The 18,063-nt window shown below is 48.6% G+C and overlaps 1 protein-coding gene across 6 annotated transcripts in view; it reads right to left on the reverse strand.

Annotated features, from left to right (window-relative positions):
- myt1lb (myelin transcription factor 1-like, b) overlaps positions 1-14,242 on the reverse strand; it is a 109,267-nt gene extending 95,025 nt beyond the window's left edge. For 5 of the 6 annotated variants that reach the window (XM_063496818.1, XM_063496819.1, XM_063496817.1 and 2 more), the window contains exon 1: positions 13,527-13,871. The gene's annotated coding sequence lies outside the window, so the exon portion shown is untranslated. Of the gene's footprint in view, positions 1-13,526; positions 13,872-14,022 lie in introns of those variants that run through there. The other variant, XM_063496814.1, reaches the window with a different exon arrangement.
- Positions 14,243-18,063: the final 3,821 nt, after the last annotated feature.

Raw genomic sequence — 18,063 nt, forward strand, 5'->3', positions numbered from 1 at the left:
GTTTGAGCTTCTACCGTTTTAACATAATGACTCAGACTCAGAGTTTGTACATATTCTGCAAACAGAAGACGATTTTCCAGTGATTCTGTCTAACAGTGGGACCATGTTAAGAGTGCCACATTTGAAAGTCAGCTGCAGTGACATGTAGTACAGTGATATACTGACTCACACACATCGCAAAGGTAAAACATGCAGTTCAGCTGTATGTGAATCAGTAATCAGGCTCAGGTGAGCCTCTAAATGTGCTTTGCTGTTGTATCTTTAAGAACTGCACCAAATATATTCCAATTCGGCCGAGGACAAAAATAGAAGCCAAATCAGTCTGAGGCACAGTATGGAAAAAAAGCGAGCTAGCAATCTCCACTGCAGCCTGTCTCCTCATCTCCCCTGGTCCGTGAGAGCAGAACACACTGGTGCACTGGCTTTTGACCACGGCAATTTTAATCAGTCTTTTTCACACTTCATTGGGAATTCATCGCCGCCTTCCCCCTTCAAACATTGTTTGGGAGAGTTATCAGCGGCAGGCAGCATATCCGGTAATTATACATGCAAGGTAACGCTGGGAGCGGGCTGAATATTTCAGCCAAATGCATGTGCTGCTGAGAGGCACTGGAGGGTACAGCTGCTTCACAAAGCTGGGTCTGCAGCGAGCGGCCGCCATTGAAGAACGCCGTCTGAGCGTCGCATCCAGAGAGCTGTCCTCAGCTGGGCTGAAAGTTTACCGCAACACAGTTTGCATCACAATGAGGCGGCGCGTCACGCGTGTTGTTCTTTAACGTAAATGATGAATTAAAGCAGATTGCGGCGCCGCAGAGCCGAGGAGCAGATGGAGAGTGTGAGAGCTTCGGCACGTTGCAGAGTCGCGGCACTACGAGACTAGATGGCGAAAAATTTTCGATGGTGATTGTTTACTGTGTGAGTAAGAGGCCAGCTGTTAATAAGCCCTAAACACACAGCCAGAGAAACACACACACACACAGAAACCACCAGTCAGACACTAGAGGGTCCTCTGGGGAACATAGCAGCAGAGGCACAACAGTGACTCATCCAAACGGTCACGGCACACACACACACACACACATCCTCGTGGCGGCCGGGCTGTCAGATAGCATCAGCAGCCAGCCTATGGAGCGCTGCTGACAGGTGTGGCCCGCCAGTCACGCACGCACACACGAGCCAGCCTCGTCCTCCAACCCCTCGCCTGACAGGGAACCTCATGCGATAATGTACCCCATTCTGTGACAAAGGGAGCGTGTGCGCCCTGTTGCGTGTGTGTTCGTGGCTTTATCTGCGTGCATACAGTAGGCTGAAGCACGCCAAGGCCAATCGGTGCAACGCTAACGCGCCGCCATGCTACTGCAGCTGAATTGAGAGCAGAGAGGCATGGAGACGGCTCGGATCGATCGAGTAACACACAGCCTGGCTAATTCTCTGTATCGTGTGTGGGCTGCACAGCGCATATAGAGCCGTGTGTTTTTCACAGTGGGGATGGGCTTTCTGACAATGATCTCGCTACATGTGTGTACCGACGGTGTGAAGCACGTCCGTGCAGGAGGGAACAGATCAGCCCGAGTGCGTTTGCAGCTTAATGTGTCACGGCTACACAAATGTAGCATTATTAGGATAAAGGCTCCACGTTTGGAGCTCGAGCCAGAACCACGACCTGTTTCCTGAGCAGTTTGGAGCCTCGAACACCGAGGAACTAAAAACTGACTGAAAACAGAATTAAGTAGAAACATCATGCAAAAATAATAATAATAATAATAATAATAATAACAATGATCCCTCAGGAGACTACAACCTCCCTCTCCCAGGTACATTTGAGTCATGCTACTGGCACCACCTCCACCTCCCAAAACAGACTCTGTGGCTCTTGTCAAAGGCTGTGCATTAAAGGTGTCATTTTAGCCTCACTGCTGCTGCTATCCTCAGCGCGTGCAGCCACAAGTGACTGTATGAGAGCGTCACGCAGATGCACATACCTGCTAACTAGTGCTCAGTAACATCCACATCAAATCAGCAGCGATATTATTGGTCAGTAATTACATTCAAATGTACTTAAAATGCTCTGAAACAGCACAAACACGTCCAGAGGTCCAGCTAGCAGCCACAGCCGCCTGTGTCGTCATCCACCTGTCGGTCACAGAGGCCACGCCCCTAACAATGCAAACTTAAACAGCTGTTATGAAGGTCAAAAAATAGTTTTTGCATCAGGCTTCAAACACGTTTATTTTAACTGGAGCCCCTGCTGGAAGTCAGAGGAACTGCAGCTTCATTTTTGCGCTCTGAAGGTTGATGCTAACTTTTTCTCCTGTTTGCAAAGCGAAAAAAAAAAATGCTCCACAGCGTCGCTTCAGTTACACTTTTACAGGTAACATGAGTGTTAAAGGTGTGGAGGTGAGATGGTGCATTATGCAGAAAGTCTGTCGCAGGTACGAAGCAGCCTCGCACAGCCTTCAGTACATAACACAGACACCTGCGTGCAGTCCTACCTGTATCACTGCTCATTGCTCACTCCTAATTAGAGGCCATATGTTTGCAGCGTGAAACAATCTTATTCTTACTCGATGAGTACGCGAATGCACTCAGAAGCACGCGCGCCGCATTCAAAAACACGGCAACAGATGGACCGCAAAACACACGCAAACAATAGCCACCCACACCCGGGCACATTAATGAACGTCAGTCACTGCACGCACACACACACACACACACACACACACACACACACACACACACACACACACACACACACACACACACACACACGCAGACGTATACAGCCCACTCTGTTGCCTCTGAGCGGTCTAGGCAGATCAAATAATCATGCTTTCCATCTGTTTCCATTTCTCTACATTAGCTTTGTGAAGGCGCCCTACAGACCCTGTTAAGAAGCGCCGCAGCCATGGGTAAAATAATGATTCCTCTCTCAGCCCCCCCACTCCTCATTATCTCCATCCAAAGCCGATTCAATGACAGCGAGGAGATACGGCCCTGCTGCATGTTATACTGCTCCGTAATGCCGCCGTGCTGTGATATTACGCCGGGTTTGCGGCGCAGAGGGCTTTTAATAGCATCTGAATGGTTATTTTGATGGGACATAGCACGGGTCACAGAATCAGCTGTGCCTGAAATATGTCCTCCCGATGCCTTGCAGCATGGCGTTCCATATCCTGGACTAAACCTGCACCGTGTCTCTAAATAATGTGATGGGCCGAATCGGGCCTACAGTCAGGACATAAAGCACAAACACTGGGATGAATAAGTGAAAATGATAATATCACCATCGTCCTCATGCACTGAGGTGGGAAGCTGAGATGCAGCCTGTGAGAGAGTGTGCCATCTCGCCACTGAGCCCAGGAAGGAGGGAGGGAGGGTGGGGGGATGTTTGGTCTCTGTTATGCAAGATGGAAATGAGTTTGCCACGCTTTGCTGTAGCCAAGCTATTTTGGAACGGCTCACATCGGAAAATGCTGGGCCGAGCAGGAAAATTAGGTCACTTACACGAGCGGGGCAGCGGCTTCTCGCGCGGCAGTGGCGAGGGGTTAAGACTAAAGGAGTGATGCGCCTAGCGGTATTTATCCAGGGCGGGGGTACGCAGGAGCTTGACAGAGGCAAAGCGAACGGGAGCGTTTTAGCCGAGACCCGGTGACGACCCGAACGCGCCGCCGCTTCACGTTCCTCCTGCATTTTGTAGCAGATCACACTACACGCCGTGACTCCTGTCTGTATGCAGAGGCCGGCGCCGGCACACACGCTCTGATTTATTATGCATGGGACTGTGGGGCGCACTCGGTGAGGGAGAATGAGAAACGATGGCATCCCCCTTGTTAGCAGTAAATATGTGATCCATCCCCCTCGTTAACCACTGAACTGAGATGAAGAAATGAAGGCAAAACTCCCCCCCCCATCACACCCCTTCACAGTTATATTTGAACTAATCATCCGGCAGGACGGAGAAAATCCTGTTACAGAGACCGATAACAATGAGCAGAGATGCAGTGCAGCCAGAGGAGAGGAGAGACAGGGAGAGGGAGAGATAAAGGGAATGACAGAAGGAGCAGAGGAAGGACATGAGGAGGAACTCTGTGTGTGTGTGTGTGTGTGTGTGTGTGTGTGTGTGTGTGTGTGTGTGTGTGTGTGTGTGTGTGTGTGTGTGTGTGTGTGTGTGTGTCAGGAGGAAGGCCCAGCGGTGCCTCGTCAGCGGTTTCAGGGGGTTGTGTCTGGGGAGGCCTGCAGGTGGCAGGTGGATATGCCCTAGTTTAGTTTGAGCAGCACCTCGTCTGCTAACACACTGATTCACGCCTACACTCAGAGCCTGTATATAAAAGATGGCAGACACTACCGCAAACCCCTTTGACCACCTGATTTTGGCAACGAGGCGTGTCGTGTCTGTGGAGCCAGAAGCGAGCGGGGTCATAACGCCATGCCCACAGATGCCACAGACTCCAACTGAAGACATCGTTCACCACTACAAATTTCGAATAATATTTCGTAAAAGTCATAAAATTAGTTTTACGAAATATTATATCGCAGTGAGCGTGTGTGTCACGGACACTTTGTTTTATGGGGACATTAAGAGTTCGACTCCCGGCTTGTAGTTTGAAAGACAGACGCAGGTACCTGCTAATTAGTGCTCAATAACATCCAATTAAAATCCTCAAATCTCACTCAGCAAACTGGAGCTCCGCCTTCTTGGGCGGTTTGTTAGTACAGTAACCTCACAGCAGCCATGGTATCGGTCAGATGATGTCATTAAAAATGCTCCAACAGCACAAACACGTCCCAGAGGTCCAGCTCAGGTGAAGCTAGCAAACAGCTAGCAGCTACAGCCGCCTGTGTCTGCACCTGTCAAAGAGGCCACGCCCCTAAAACATAAACTTTAAGCCTTAATTCAGTGTAAACAGCTGTTATGAAAGGGGAAATGATATATAGCGACCATTTTCTGTATCAGGCTGTTAACGTGTTTATTGTAACACGGGGACTGACGCCCTGCTGGACATTAGAGGAACTGCAGGTTTCAGTTCAGGCACGTGCAATAAGAACAAACAGCTGATTATTATTCTGATCTTTTCTCTTATTCCCCTGAAACAGTGAGATTAAATATAACATATGTGAGTTTAGTTACAGCAGCAGAGGCAGACTAACTGTTCTTACCCCGATGTCTCGGTCCTCAGATTGCTCTGTGTTTCTGTGTGATTGATATATTGATAACCGAGCCTCTGTGACAACACATCACAAAAACCAGCAACAAAAACACAATTTCAGGACTCCAAACGAGGCGATTGATTCAGCTGAAAGGCATGCGACACAAACCCAGATTAGCCCGACGAGTTCGGAGCTCTGTTTGTTTGCCTGACACAATCCCGTCTGCGTCGGAGTTTGATTTTCGGAGCGAGGCGTGAGCGCTAAGTGGTCACAACTGAAGCCAAATCATTGTTTCCCCAAACAAAAGCTGCATGTTCACGAAACACAGCTATTGATCTGCGCCGTGTTGCCCGGACTCCGCCGCACCGTCAATATTTATGCACCCGTGTCTGTTTATGTTCCAACTGTTGCATATTTGCATGTGTGTGTGCACGCGTGCCCCTCCCCCGCCGCCGGTCTGCACATTCAGTCCTCATGCGAGCGCTTGTGCGCGTCAGACGGGCCGTCAGTCCTAAAGAGGGCCGCGCCGCTGTCACGCCATGACACCTCTCATTTGCTGCTGTCCTGTGAAGCGGAGCTGAAGGCAGAGGTCAGGCCACCCTCGCAGAGACGCGCCACTCAGAGCACATCATGTCCGCCCGCCGCCGCGCTGCAGCACCAGGGCATCAGCACGCACGAATCAATCACAAATACATTTGCATACACACACACACACACACACACACACACACACAGACACACTAAACATTTATCTGAGCAACAAAACAGCATCATGCTTCCTTCATGCTTCCTTCTCTCCTTCCTCTTTCATGCATCAATCCTCCCTTCCTCCTGCCTGCATATTTAATTCCTTCCTTCCCTTAATGCATACTTCTTCCTTCCTTTCCTTCTTCCTCTCTGTATACTTCACATCATTAGTTCCTTCCTTCCTTCTTTCTGTCCTTCCTTCATCTTGTATGTCTTCTGCTGTCCATCCTTCTATTCTTCCTAACATTATGCATACATGCTTCCTTTCTCCCGAATCCTTAATAATACCTTCCTTCCTTGCAGACTTTTATTCTTCCTTCCTACAAGCTTCTCTTCTTTCTTTGATTGTTTATTTCTTTGCTCTGTGATTATTTCCTTTCTTCCAGGATCTCCTTTACTTCCTGTTTATTTCCTTTCCTCTTCCATACTTCCTGCCTTGCTTCCCCCCTTCCATAATTCCTTCCTACCTGAAAGCTTCCTTGCTTATGTCCTTTTATATTTCCTTCTTTCCTCCCTGTATCCATCCTTCCTATGCTGTATCCTTCCATTTCCCTGTCTGTTTACTTCTTTACTTCTTTCTTTTGCATGCTTCCTTCCCAGTTTCTCTGTACTTCATTCCTTTCTGTAAACATCCTTCACTCCTTAATGTATCCTTTCTTCCTTTTTTCCCCTGATACTTCCCTCTTCACTTCCTTCCTTCCTTAATCAGTCACAGATGTATTTCCTTTCCTTCACCTGCCTCCTGATCCACAGATCACTTATCCTCAGTTAAGAGAACATCGTGCCTCAAATGTAGAAAACAAAGTGAGGATGATGAAGGCGGGCTGTCTGTGACCTGCGCTGGATGCTGATTGGTTATTGGTCCGTAGTTGCACACGTCCTGATTTACATTAACACTTAAAAAAGGAGGAAGCAGGAGCACAGCGGCGTGTGAACCTGAATTATTCCTGCAAAGCTACTCAGAGTAATCAGCTCCTCTCCCGACACCTCCTCCTCCTCCTCCTCCTCCTCGCTCCTGCAGGCCGTCCATTCGTCTCGACCGGTGTCACATGCCGTCATCAATTACCCATTAGACAGTGTAATATTCACCCAATATTGCCCGCGTGTGACTGGGAGATTTTAGAGTGATCAAAACCGACAAATCTGATTTACAGCGCTGGCATAAATAAGGAGCGCGTGCCCTCCCTGATTGCCCTGCTGAATAATGGATGCCTGTTTGGTAATCATTTTCCAATATCTCGCCACGTTCCCATGGACTGCCCTGACACTTCCTTTTTAGCTTCTCCTCCTTCCTTTCTTCAATTCCTGCCTCCTTTTACTTCTGTATGTCCTTTCTATGTACATCCTTCCTTCCTTCTTTTCATATGCTCCCTATCCTTCCTTCACAGTTTCTGTTTGTGTTCCTTCATGCACACTGCCTTCCTCATTTCCTTCTTTTTCTAGATTTTTCTCTATGTATCCTTAATTCCTTCCTCCGTATATCCTTTTTCCTTAATGTCCTTCAATATCCATATTTCCTTTCTTCCCTAGCTATGTATTTCCTTCCTTTGTTATTGTATCATACATCCTTCCTTCCCTTCGTTCTTTATTTATGTATGCTTTCTTCTTTCCTTTCCTTAAGCTTATCTCTCCTTTTTTGTATATGTTCTTCCTTCATAATTCCTATTTCCTTGTTTCCTTCCTATGTCTCGTTCCTGTGTAACATCCTGACTTTCCTGCCTTCATGTACACTTCCTTCCTTCCGTTCTGGTTTGTGTGCTTTTGGTCTCCTTCCTTCCTTGGTTCCTTCCACCCTCCCCCTGACATGCGGCCTCCCTCGCAGCAGTGATGTAACCGCTCTGACCCGAAGACTCTGGCGTCTTGCTTGACTTTTCGGTAATGATGCTCTGGCAGCAGCGTCATTAGCGAGGAGGCGGGTGTTGCTGTGATTGAAACATTTCCTTTAATGATTCATCGTTTCATTGTTTAGAGAGAAACTAAATGTCAACAGGTGCCAGCGTGGCCGCTGATTCGCCTGTAAAAGATCTGCAAACTAAGCCGGAGCTGAAATAAATGCGTTTCCACGGCGAGGCGGGTAAAACGGGCAGATAGACACACAAACCGAGTGGCATCAACTTTGAACTGCAGCCGCGCACACAGAGATTCAATTACTCCCCCCGCCCTCCGTCCCGTCCTATCGCTGACACTAAACGTGGTGCTAAAGCTAATTGTAATTGCATGACAAAGACTCCAGCAGTCTGGAGGTCAGCGCTTTGATGATATCATAGCAGCGCTCTAAACAGCTGCTCCTCACCTCTTTGTAATATTCTTCAAGGCACCGTCGTGGCTCTAATGGGAAAAGGCCAAAGCAGGTTATGAAAATCCTTATTTACAGCTCGCTGCCGGGCTGTGTGAAGTAGGTCACAGCGGCTCCTGAAATGGAACCAGCTCGGCTCACACCGTTTAATACTTTCCTTTTGAATGCTCGCCGCCGTGCAACGGCACAAACACGGTGTTTGTGCCGGGTAAGAGCGTCCCGACCCCGCCGTTAGCGTGTCTGCAGCCTGTGGGAAAGTCCGGTTCTGACCCGCCGGAGCAACAAAAACACTAGAAGTGATTCCAGCTGTTCATCATGCTCGCACCGAGCACTGGAAGGCTCACGTTATTCTAACTAATACGTGAGAAATGCACGTTTAACACAAGCAGCTGATGTGTGAACACGGAAACGAGCTGCTGTAGCCGTGACGCCGCCGCCGTGGCCTGCTGATCAGGCAGGTTAACGCGGAGCTCCTGCAGCCTCATCAGGCACGTCGTCGCACGCTCGCACATCTCTTACAGCACGTCAGCCGGTCGGGATAGGTGTGGGGCCAGCGTCGTCCCCCGAGGTGATGGATGCCTGTGGCAGGCTGTTATGCCACAAGGTGAAAATGTCCATTAATCAGCCGCACTTCCTTCACTGCCTCGGCTTTCCCATTACCAGCGCACTCCAAGCAGCCTGATTGGTTTTTAATTGGCCTGCCCGCCAGGAGATAGATCGCGTTTTCCCCGAGGAAAGGCACGAAGGTGTGTGTGTGTCTCTGGAGGGATACCCACACTGAAACTCCCTGTACTCTGTTTTCTGTGGACCTTTTTCACACGGGGGGACGGACGACCACATCCAGGTGGTAACCGCCACGTGTAATATGATTTTTTATCCACTAACAAGCGGTTTAACCTTTTGCTGTCGGACTTCAGTCCTGACACGACAGCTAACAGTTACACGAGTGCTTCTCCCTGATATTCTAATTACACATCCAAAACCTCCCATTTCCTCAACGATTTCCTCCCAAAACATGCCTGCCTTCTTCCCGTTTTCTGCACGCCTCCTTACTTCCTGTCCAGTATCCTTCCCTACCTCCCATTTTCTTTGTTTATGTGTCCTTTCTTCCTAACTTCCTGTATACTTCCTTCTTTTCTATTTACATTGTCCTTCTTTCCTACCTTACTTCTTATAAGCTTTCTTCCATCATGTATACTTTTCCTTCCCATTTTCTTCCTGTATGCCGTACCTCCTTCCTTTCTACAGCATTCTTCCTTCTTTCCTTCCTCTTTCTCCTCCCCTTTATATCATTGTTCCCTGCATGCTTCCTTTCTTCGCTTCCCTGATATATCCTTTTTTCCTCACTTTCTGTGTTACTTCCTTCTTTTTCAGTTTGCTTCGTTACCGTCTTCTGTAACCTTCCTGTGTACTTCCTCTTTCCCTCTGTGTTCTTCCTGTTTAGTTTTCTGTGTGTCTTCCTTGTTTCATTCATTCTTTCCTGTATAACTGTAGATTTTTTGGATATGCACAAACACAGTTAGATTTGCATGTAAACGATGGGGCAGAGGAGGGAATGTAATGATCCCAGGTCTTGGAGCAGCGACTTTGTGATCATAATAACCTTCGATATGAATTGTTGTTGGCTCGAGTCACCTCGTCCCGTCACCATCACAGCCTGGAAACGCTGCTGATGTTTTACAGTATCTGCTGCAACTCGTGAATCCAGCTCTGACTGATGAGCGGCATAATTAATCAGCCACTGCAGGAGTGCATGTGCGAAGGACGCGGGAGCGGCCACATCCTACATAGAGTAGATGTTGGCATCGACGACGTGTCGGCTCGAATCGATCAATCTCCCCTCTGCCCGAGCCCGTCACGGAGACTGATTGGAAGACCGCATTGATTCCCACAAAGACACGCACAGCGAGCTCGGGATGATCCGAACGAGACCCGAAAAAGACCAAAAATCCACATCGTGATGAAATGTTTGAGCCGAGATCGGCCGCTGCCTAACCTGCGGGGGAACGAGAGCCCCGGCGGTGCAGACCAGGGTCACCTGATTTGTCCACACACTCTTTCATCAGACTTGTAAACTCATACACATGCACGGTCCACATCATCGTTTCCACTCCCAGATTTTGCCGAGTGTGGACGCAGACGTTCCATAATTTCATCGTTTGCACATAAAAATTTCAATTATGAAGAAACAAACACATCACATGAACTCTGGAGAACGTGAGAACAAAGGACGCGAGCCGAGGAGCCGCAGCTACTACAGCACCTCAAACACCTGTAACAACAATACTAATGATGATGATGATGATGATGATGATGAGAGCACTCCCGATCAGCTTCAGGATGAAGTAAATGGTAAATTCGACATTTGAATAAGAAATAAATCAGCTGTTTTGTTTTTCATGGTAAGCTGAATTAAAAAAACAGATTTTTTAACTGTTAACTTTATAAACAGGAGTGTGTGTGGGAGTCCACGGGTCCACAGTGAGTGGAACACTGACCGCTGTGCCGTCACAGCAGTGATTACTTTCTTCTACAGGAATCATTCTGTCATCTTCAGCATGTGTTGTATAATCAGGTTCATGTTAAAGGAACAGATGTGCTGCAGACGTGCGACGTGAAACTGCATCTCCCAGAAATGATTCACAGACGAGAATCACCGAGAATAATTTAGTTTTTCCAAACTTCGCCTCGGGGAACAAATATTTTTTCATTTTTAACTTCGGACGCCGTTTCCTGCTCTCGCTCACAGCAGCGGCAGCTCGTGCTGCAGTCGCCTCGTACGGAGCGTTTCACATTCCCACAGCCGTCAGCTGACCCTCGCCGCTGATCCATCTCTGCCTTTAAATGCACTTTACATCGTTTTATAATATGAAACAATAAAAGCATCAAACACACAGAAACGCTGCCTCATTATGAGTCGTTCATCAAACTTTCACTTTGTTTATTCTGTGATTTAGTTTGAGCGTAGAAAAAAAAGTGAGATGATAACAGAGAGATTATCTGCGTCGTTAACGTGTCACTGTTTCATTTTTTCTGCTTCCTGTATGAGAAAAACTTTATTTATCTCAGTAGGACACGCCTGCAGAAACATGCGCGTCACAGATGAACTGACAAATTAAAAAAACACCCGAGGTTAAACTCCAACCACAGAGCGCGTTTCACTTGAATCCATCGATCGCGCCCGCCAATAATCGGGTTTTAACCCTCCCTTTAACGAGCGGCTCTTTTGGTCTCCTTCCTTCCTTGGTTCCTTCCAGCCTCCCCCTGACATGCGGCCTCCCTCGCAGCAGTGATGTAACCGCTCTGACCCGAAGACTCTGGCATCTTGCTTGACTTTTCGGTAATGACGCTGCTGCCAGAGCGACGATGATGTCAGAGCGCCACAGGGGGCGCTCTGACATCATCGTCAGTAAGCAGGAGTGAATACGAATGGTTTTTCACTACAATAGAAACCTGCAAGACATCTGCAAATAGAATCTTTTCTACTGTCTTGAGCTCTCCTGTCAAAAACGTCCACACCGTGAGCTCGAGAGCACCCCCTGTGGAACAGGAAGTGAGCAGAGCTCTGATTGTACTAGAGGTTTTGTGGCTTTAATTCCCGCCTCACTCCCCTCGAAAGAGGTGCTGCCTCCTAGTGGTGAGTGGTGGTATAACATGCTGAAACCAACGAGTTTTTAAAAATTTTTAGTATTTTCCAAACGCCTAAGGAGGGCGAGTCGAGCACGTCCTCACTCGTGTCTTTAAATGCACGTCAGCGTGCGACCACACGGGCGGTCCAGCCTCAGCGCAGAGTCATGCTCTGTGTTACCGCACGCCGCAGTTCTGCTAAGCCTGCGTGTTCGTGTGGGATCCAGCCACTCAACATGGAGGCTAATATTAGCACGCAGCTGCCCCCACACCCCCACCCTGGCGGCTGCATGAAGGGGATCCCCGGGAGGCTTTTTCCTGCTCGTTCATTAGGCTGCCGAGCAATAAAGACCCCCACCCATGTCTTCGTCGATGCCGTGACTCGTTACACTGAGTCCACGTTCAGCATCAACACCTGACTTCCTCTCTGACGAGCCTCCCCGGGTTCTTTCACTTTCACACCACACAGAGGAGAAGATGGGAGGGGGGAGGAGGAGGGGGTTCCTGCAGTGTTGGTCTCAGTCAGACCAGGTAGCGTGCTTTCCCTCTATAATTTAATCACATTCAGCTGTCTCGCTGTCCTCGGCTCGCTCTGCAAAGCACATCAGCCACGCGCTCTCTCTCTAACAAGCACGCCGTCTCCTTCCTGCCACCGTTTCAGGAACATCCCGGAGAACACGGCTTCACCTCAGCTCGCCGAGCGGCTCGGCTCAGAGATGCACTTCTTACTGTAACTGTAGGAGCTTCAGTGAGAGCAGTTTCACAGGTTTGAGATGACTTCACACTAAAGTCAGGACTGAGAGACTGCTCCGGGCTTTTTAGGGGATTTATTAAGTTTTTGTTCCATTTTGTGCAGAAAACAAAGAAAGAAATCTTACTGAACTCATTTAGAGTCTCTCAGGTTGGCATCACTTTATCTCTGAATCACAGATTTACTCAACTAAATCTCAGATTTGAGGAACACAAAGGATAAACCTGCTGAACTACTGACACCGGCCGATAAATGAATTTATCCCAGCCTGCACACTTTCACTTTGAAAACACCGATGTGTCAGACGACGCAGGCTCAGTCTGGACTCCTCTCCAGATGTGTCCGAGCGACGCCTCCATCCTGCGCTCACAAACACTCACTGTGGAAGCAGCAGAGCTTTGTTTGTCATGACAGAATGAAACGTGTTGCAGTGCATCTGTGTGAGTGCATGCACACACACACGCACAACATCTGCATCAGGAGGAAGAGCAGACCGAAGGGACAGCATGTGACTGTGCTTGAAGTTTGAGCTGAACTTCAGATTGCCTCGCTCAGCCTCGTCCATGAAGACATCAGAGTGACAGCACACGTGCGTGCAAATCAAAGCACTCGAGAACAGAAACATGGAGGAAATCTTGCAATAATCCAGCATTCAGCAGCATAAAGATGAGACATGTTTCCAGCAAACACAGCGCGAGTGTGCAGAGCAGCACTCAGCACCAAACTTCCACAACAAACTTGTGAAGCATGCAAGTTTCTTCACGATACCTGACGCAACAACAGCCCGCCCGACTGCAGCAACATGACAGAAACAAAGCCCGACGATACGACACCGGAGCGACCGCGAGGCTCCGATTCAGCCGAAACGCTCGCTGTGCCGGGCAGCCGATCAACATCACACCGTCACGTCTACGGGCACGGCAGAAGCACGAGAAGCCGTTAACGGGCAGGAGTTACCTTCCAGCTGCAGTCTTCTCAGTAAACTTTTCCTCCCGCTCTCCCGGTTTCAGCCTCTCCTTTATTTCTCTCACTGCAAAGTTGCGCTCTCCTCCTGCATGCAAATCATTTTTACGACTTGAGAGATGTGACCGGCAATGAGGGAAGGAGGTGGAGAGAGCGCGGAGAGCGAGAAAGGATGACAGAGGGGTGGAGGAGTGGAGATAATGGTTGGAAGGCAGACAACCAATGGGGCCCAGAGCCTGATGGAAAAAAGGAATCAGGACACACCAATGAGGAGAGAGAGAGAGAGAAGCAGGTATGGCAAGAGCGCGGTCGGGAGGAGACGGCGTAACGCAGACCGAGAGAGACACTGAGGGAGAGAGAGAGCGAGCAGAGCAATAAGAGAGAGAGAGGGAGGGCGGGAGAGGGAGAGGAGGAGGAGAGAGGCGAGGATCCCAGGCGAGATGGAGAGAAACGCTCAAAAAAAAACCATGGAAGGAAGAGGCTGACTTACCCGGGCGCTGCTAGTGGTATCCTTCACACGCCGCCTCGCAAACTCACACACACACACACACACACACAGAAGCGGCGATAGAGGCGCACGCTGCTCCGCCGTCGCTGAGACCAACCAACAGAAAAACAACAAAGGAGAGAGAGGACTTCCAGAGCGGCTGGTGTACCCTGAAGGAGTGTGTGTGTGTGTGTGTGTGCGTACGTGTGTGTGCGTGTGTGTGTGTGTGTGTGTGCGTGTGAGGAAGCTCGGAGGAGATGCAGGGACCACTGAAGGAAGCTGAAAGCTCGTCTCTCTGCATGTATGTCCTCCAACACTCTCTCTACCCCCCCCCACATACATTTATTCAGACGGTCTGCTCCCAGAGCGAGTGCTTCCCACGGGCCCTGCACGGGCACACATGAAGGGAGGGGGAGGGGGAGGAGGAGGAGGAGGGGAGGGGGAGCACAGATACACGTTTGTGCCCTAAAAACGCTGGAATGAGCTCCACTCGTGGTTCAGTGCTCGTCTGACTGGAGACACAAACAGGAAGCAAACTTAAAGGAAGTCTCTGCCTCATCGCTGGCTTGCTGTTAATTAATCCTCCTCTTCCTCCTCCTCCTCCTCCTCCTCCTCCACCCATCGCAGGCTCCGAGGCTGGCTGAGCAGCAGAATTAAGAGAGGAGAAGAAGATGAATGAGCGTGGAAGCGGGCGAGCTGCAGCCGTGTGGAGTGCACAATAACCAGGGTGACATTCATGTGTGGGAATAACAACACGCTGATTTCCATATTTACACAGATATGCAAACACACACAATGTTAATTTGATCCCTGAGACATCGTCATAATTAGATTATAAATTAGCTTCGTTCCTTACTGGACAAGAGGTGCTAATTCATTGGCTCGGCCCGGTGGGGCGGCTGAATCGGGCCTCTCAGACGCTGCACACGAGCAATAACATTTCCAAATACATTCGTGTTTGCACATAAATATTCAGAGCATATATGAAGCTCCAACAGTAAACACATCAGAAGCATCCAGCAGCATTTTACACAACCAACAAGCTCTCTGCCTGCAGCAGCGCAGCAGGGCACGATAAGTACTCAGGGGGGCTGGGACTTCCGCTGCCCCCGGGGTGCTCCATATTACCTATGCTAATGCCAATCAGGCACAATTACTCTAGCACGCAGCCTTTATCAGGCAGACCGAGGCGCTGACCCGGCAGCCCTGCATCGCTGCGCTGTGATGTTTGAATCCTGTCGTGAATCTGCTGCTCACGGAGCCCCGGCACCGAGGATCGCTTCATTCAAACAAGAAATCCGCCGAACCGGAGGGAAGACGGGCGAGTCTCACCCAGAACGTCCCTCCATAAACCAACAAACATGCGAAGAAACAAATCCCGACAGGGACGCAAAAAGGGAAGGAAGGCAGGAGACGGAAACAGGAAGCAGTGACGGGATACGTTTCCCTTTTAGGCTTCGACTGGATTGTAATTTGTTGGTAATTATTCCATAATGAGGGATAACTCAGCCACGGGGTCAGTGAAAGATTAGCAGTGATTCTTCACGGGATCTTTGAATCTTAAACATCTGCAAACCAGATGTTGGTTCAGATTCAGTGTGAGGTAATAAAGATGGAGAGCCAGCCTGACTGTGATGACATCATGAATCAGACAGGTACAGGAAGGAAGACAGGATACCTGTCTTCCTTCTCTCACCCCAACCAATCACAGCAGATGGCCCCGCCCCTCCCTGAGCCTGGTTCTGCTGGAGGTTTCTTCCTGTTAAAAGGGAGTTTTTCCTTCCCACTGTCGCCAAAGTGCTTGTTCATAGGGGGTCATATGATTGTTGGGTTTTTCTCTGTATCTATTATTGTAGGGTCTACCTTACAGTATAAAGCGCCTTGAGGCGACTGTTGTTGTGATTTGGCGCTGTATAAATAAAATTGAATAAAGAACATTTTCAAAATCTTCAAATCAGTTTAAATTACATGTAAATATATTCTACATACATTTTCATATAAAATATTTGTAATCCATGTTAAACTCATTTCAGTGTCAGTTTTAGTTTGTTAGTCTTATAATTCAGGTCTCAGGAAACATCAGCACAAAAAGCTGAAACTGTTCTTATAAAAAGTTCAGCTTTATTTTATTTTTTGACTCTTTTTGCATGAAAATGACTGAAACTCACAATTAACGACGTGAACACTTCAGAATGTGTCACAGACGAAGAGAAAAGCGCCACAAACAGAGCCTGAGTATGTTTCAGAATTCAGGTGAGCCTCGAGCACTGAGACGGAACCACAGTGGGATTTATCTCCTGCTGTGAAACAGGAAGTCGGACGACACTTGAAGGCCATCCACGCCAGAGCGACTGAGACACCAAACAAAGCAGCACACACTGACCACAAAGGACTGACTTCTGTTCAACTTCATCACATTAGAGACGATCATACAAACACCTGAAGGCCCCGCATTAAACACTCCATGTGTATCCTGATGTTAACCTAAACCAGCTTTTCTTGGCCTACATGTTGCTAACTGCTTCATATGCACTGATGAAACAGACTGTATGATGTCATAAATATGGACTGAAGACAGACGCCTAAACCTGCAATCCTTCCCACGAACACCAGGGGGCGACGTCTGTGGACGCGTGTGAGGAGGACACAGACCGTCCCGATGACTGTATGAGCTCGGCCTCTTGTTTCAGCTCATACTGAGTAAAACATGGAGTTTGGCCACGCCAAGGCTCAGACAGGATGCACTCATTGGTTCCTGACCTGTGATTGACAAGTCATTAACCAATAGGTGAGTGCTTTCTGTTTGAGTGCCTCTGACGGCCCAAACCAACCACAGCTCACATTTATTACTGGGGGTCTAATAATGAAGTGACGTGCTTCACTGAAAGGACAGAGACTTTCTGTCCAAAGCAGACACAGGACAGATGTGTGTCCGTCAGCTGGGACGTGTGGGTGTAGTTTGTGAAAGGCTTAGTGGGATGTCCACAGTCCACTGCTAACATTTGCTCGTGCAAAGAAGCACTGCAGGTACAACAAACTGTAAAATCCACCAAATCAGAGCGTGTTTGTTTTCAGCTGTTTAATGAGCCGCTCTCGTCGCTCTCAAAGCTCATTCCCTCGTCACTTTGATTTAATTCAGACCGTAATGCCTCAGAGCAAAGGTTTATGGGAAAAATGTGCACCCTGAGTAATTCAAGTTTGTGTCTTTACTTTCATAAATCTCTTTGTCACTGGACATCAGCATAACTGATGCTCGCTGACTGTCACTTTAATGAGCTCTCGCGGGAGCACTCGGGCTCCCAGGTTGACTTTTCTGCACCTCATCATATCTAATATTGTCACAAATGAGAGTTATTATGACAAGGTTGTGTTTAAAGACATGCGACAGCACGGTTTCAGCTCCCAGCTCATCACACGTCCACACGCCAGACGAGCGTCATTCATCAGTGTGGAGAGCAATTTGGACTCAAACCACAACCGCTGGTGAAACCTCACCAAGTGTCCTTTAGAGCAGTAAAGTAGCCACGTGCTAGTTTGTACCAGGACCCTTAGACTGAGCCTTTCAGTGCACAAACCTAACATCAACCTCACCACTTCTGCATACCTGCATAACACTTACCGAGTGCTCCTCAGTCCTTCAGTCCAACCACATCGCCTTCATTCATGGACTGTCAGCATCGCACAATGATACTCAATAACATCCAATCAAAATCCCAGAATTTCACTGTGCACCAAAACTGGAGGTCAGCCTTCTAGTACGATAACCTCCCGGCTAGAGCAGCAGACAGATAACAGCTACAGCTGCCTGTGCCACCATGCACCTGCCAATCAAACAGGCCACACCCCTAAAAATGCATTTAAACAGGTGAGTCCTGACTCACTGCTGGAGCCACAGCTATGCGGCTGATTTTAGTGCTAAACTTTAGGAAGATGCAGATAAGTGAACTTTTTCTGTCAGCTGAGGATGAATTTAATACGAGGCTCAGCAGAAATGCCTTGAAAAGCAGAAGTGAAGGTTAATAATCATACTCGTCATGTTGCAAA

This window comes from Pelmatolapia mariae, linkage group LG16_19, assembly GCF_036321145.2.
Source record: "Pelmatolapia mariae isolate MD_Pm_ZW linkage group LG16_19, Pm_UMD_F_2, whole genome shotgun sequence".
Classification (NCBI taxonomy): Eukaryota; Metazoa; Chordata; class Actinopteri; order Cichliformes; family Cichlidae; genus Pelmatolapia; species Pelmatolapia mariae.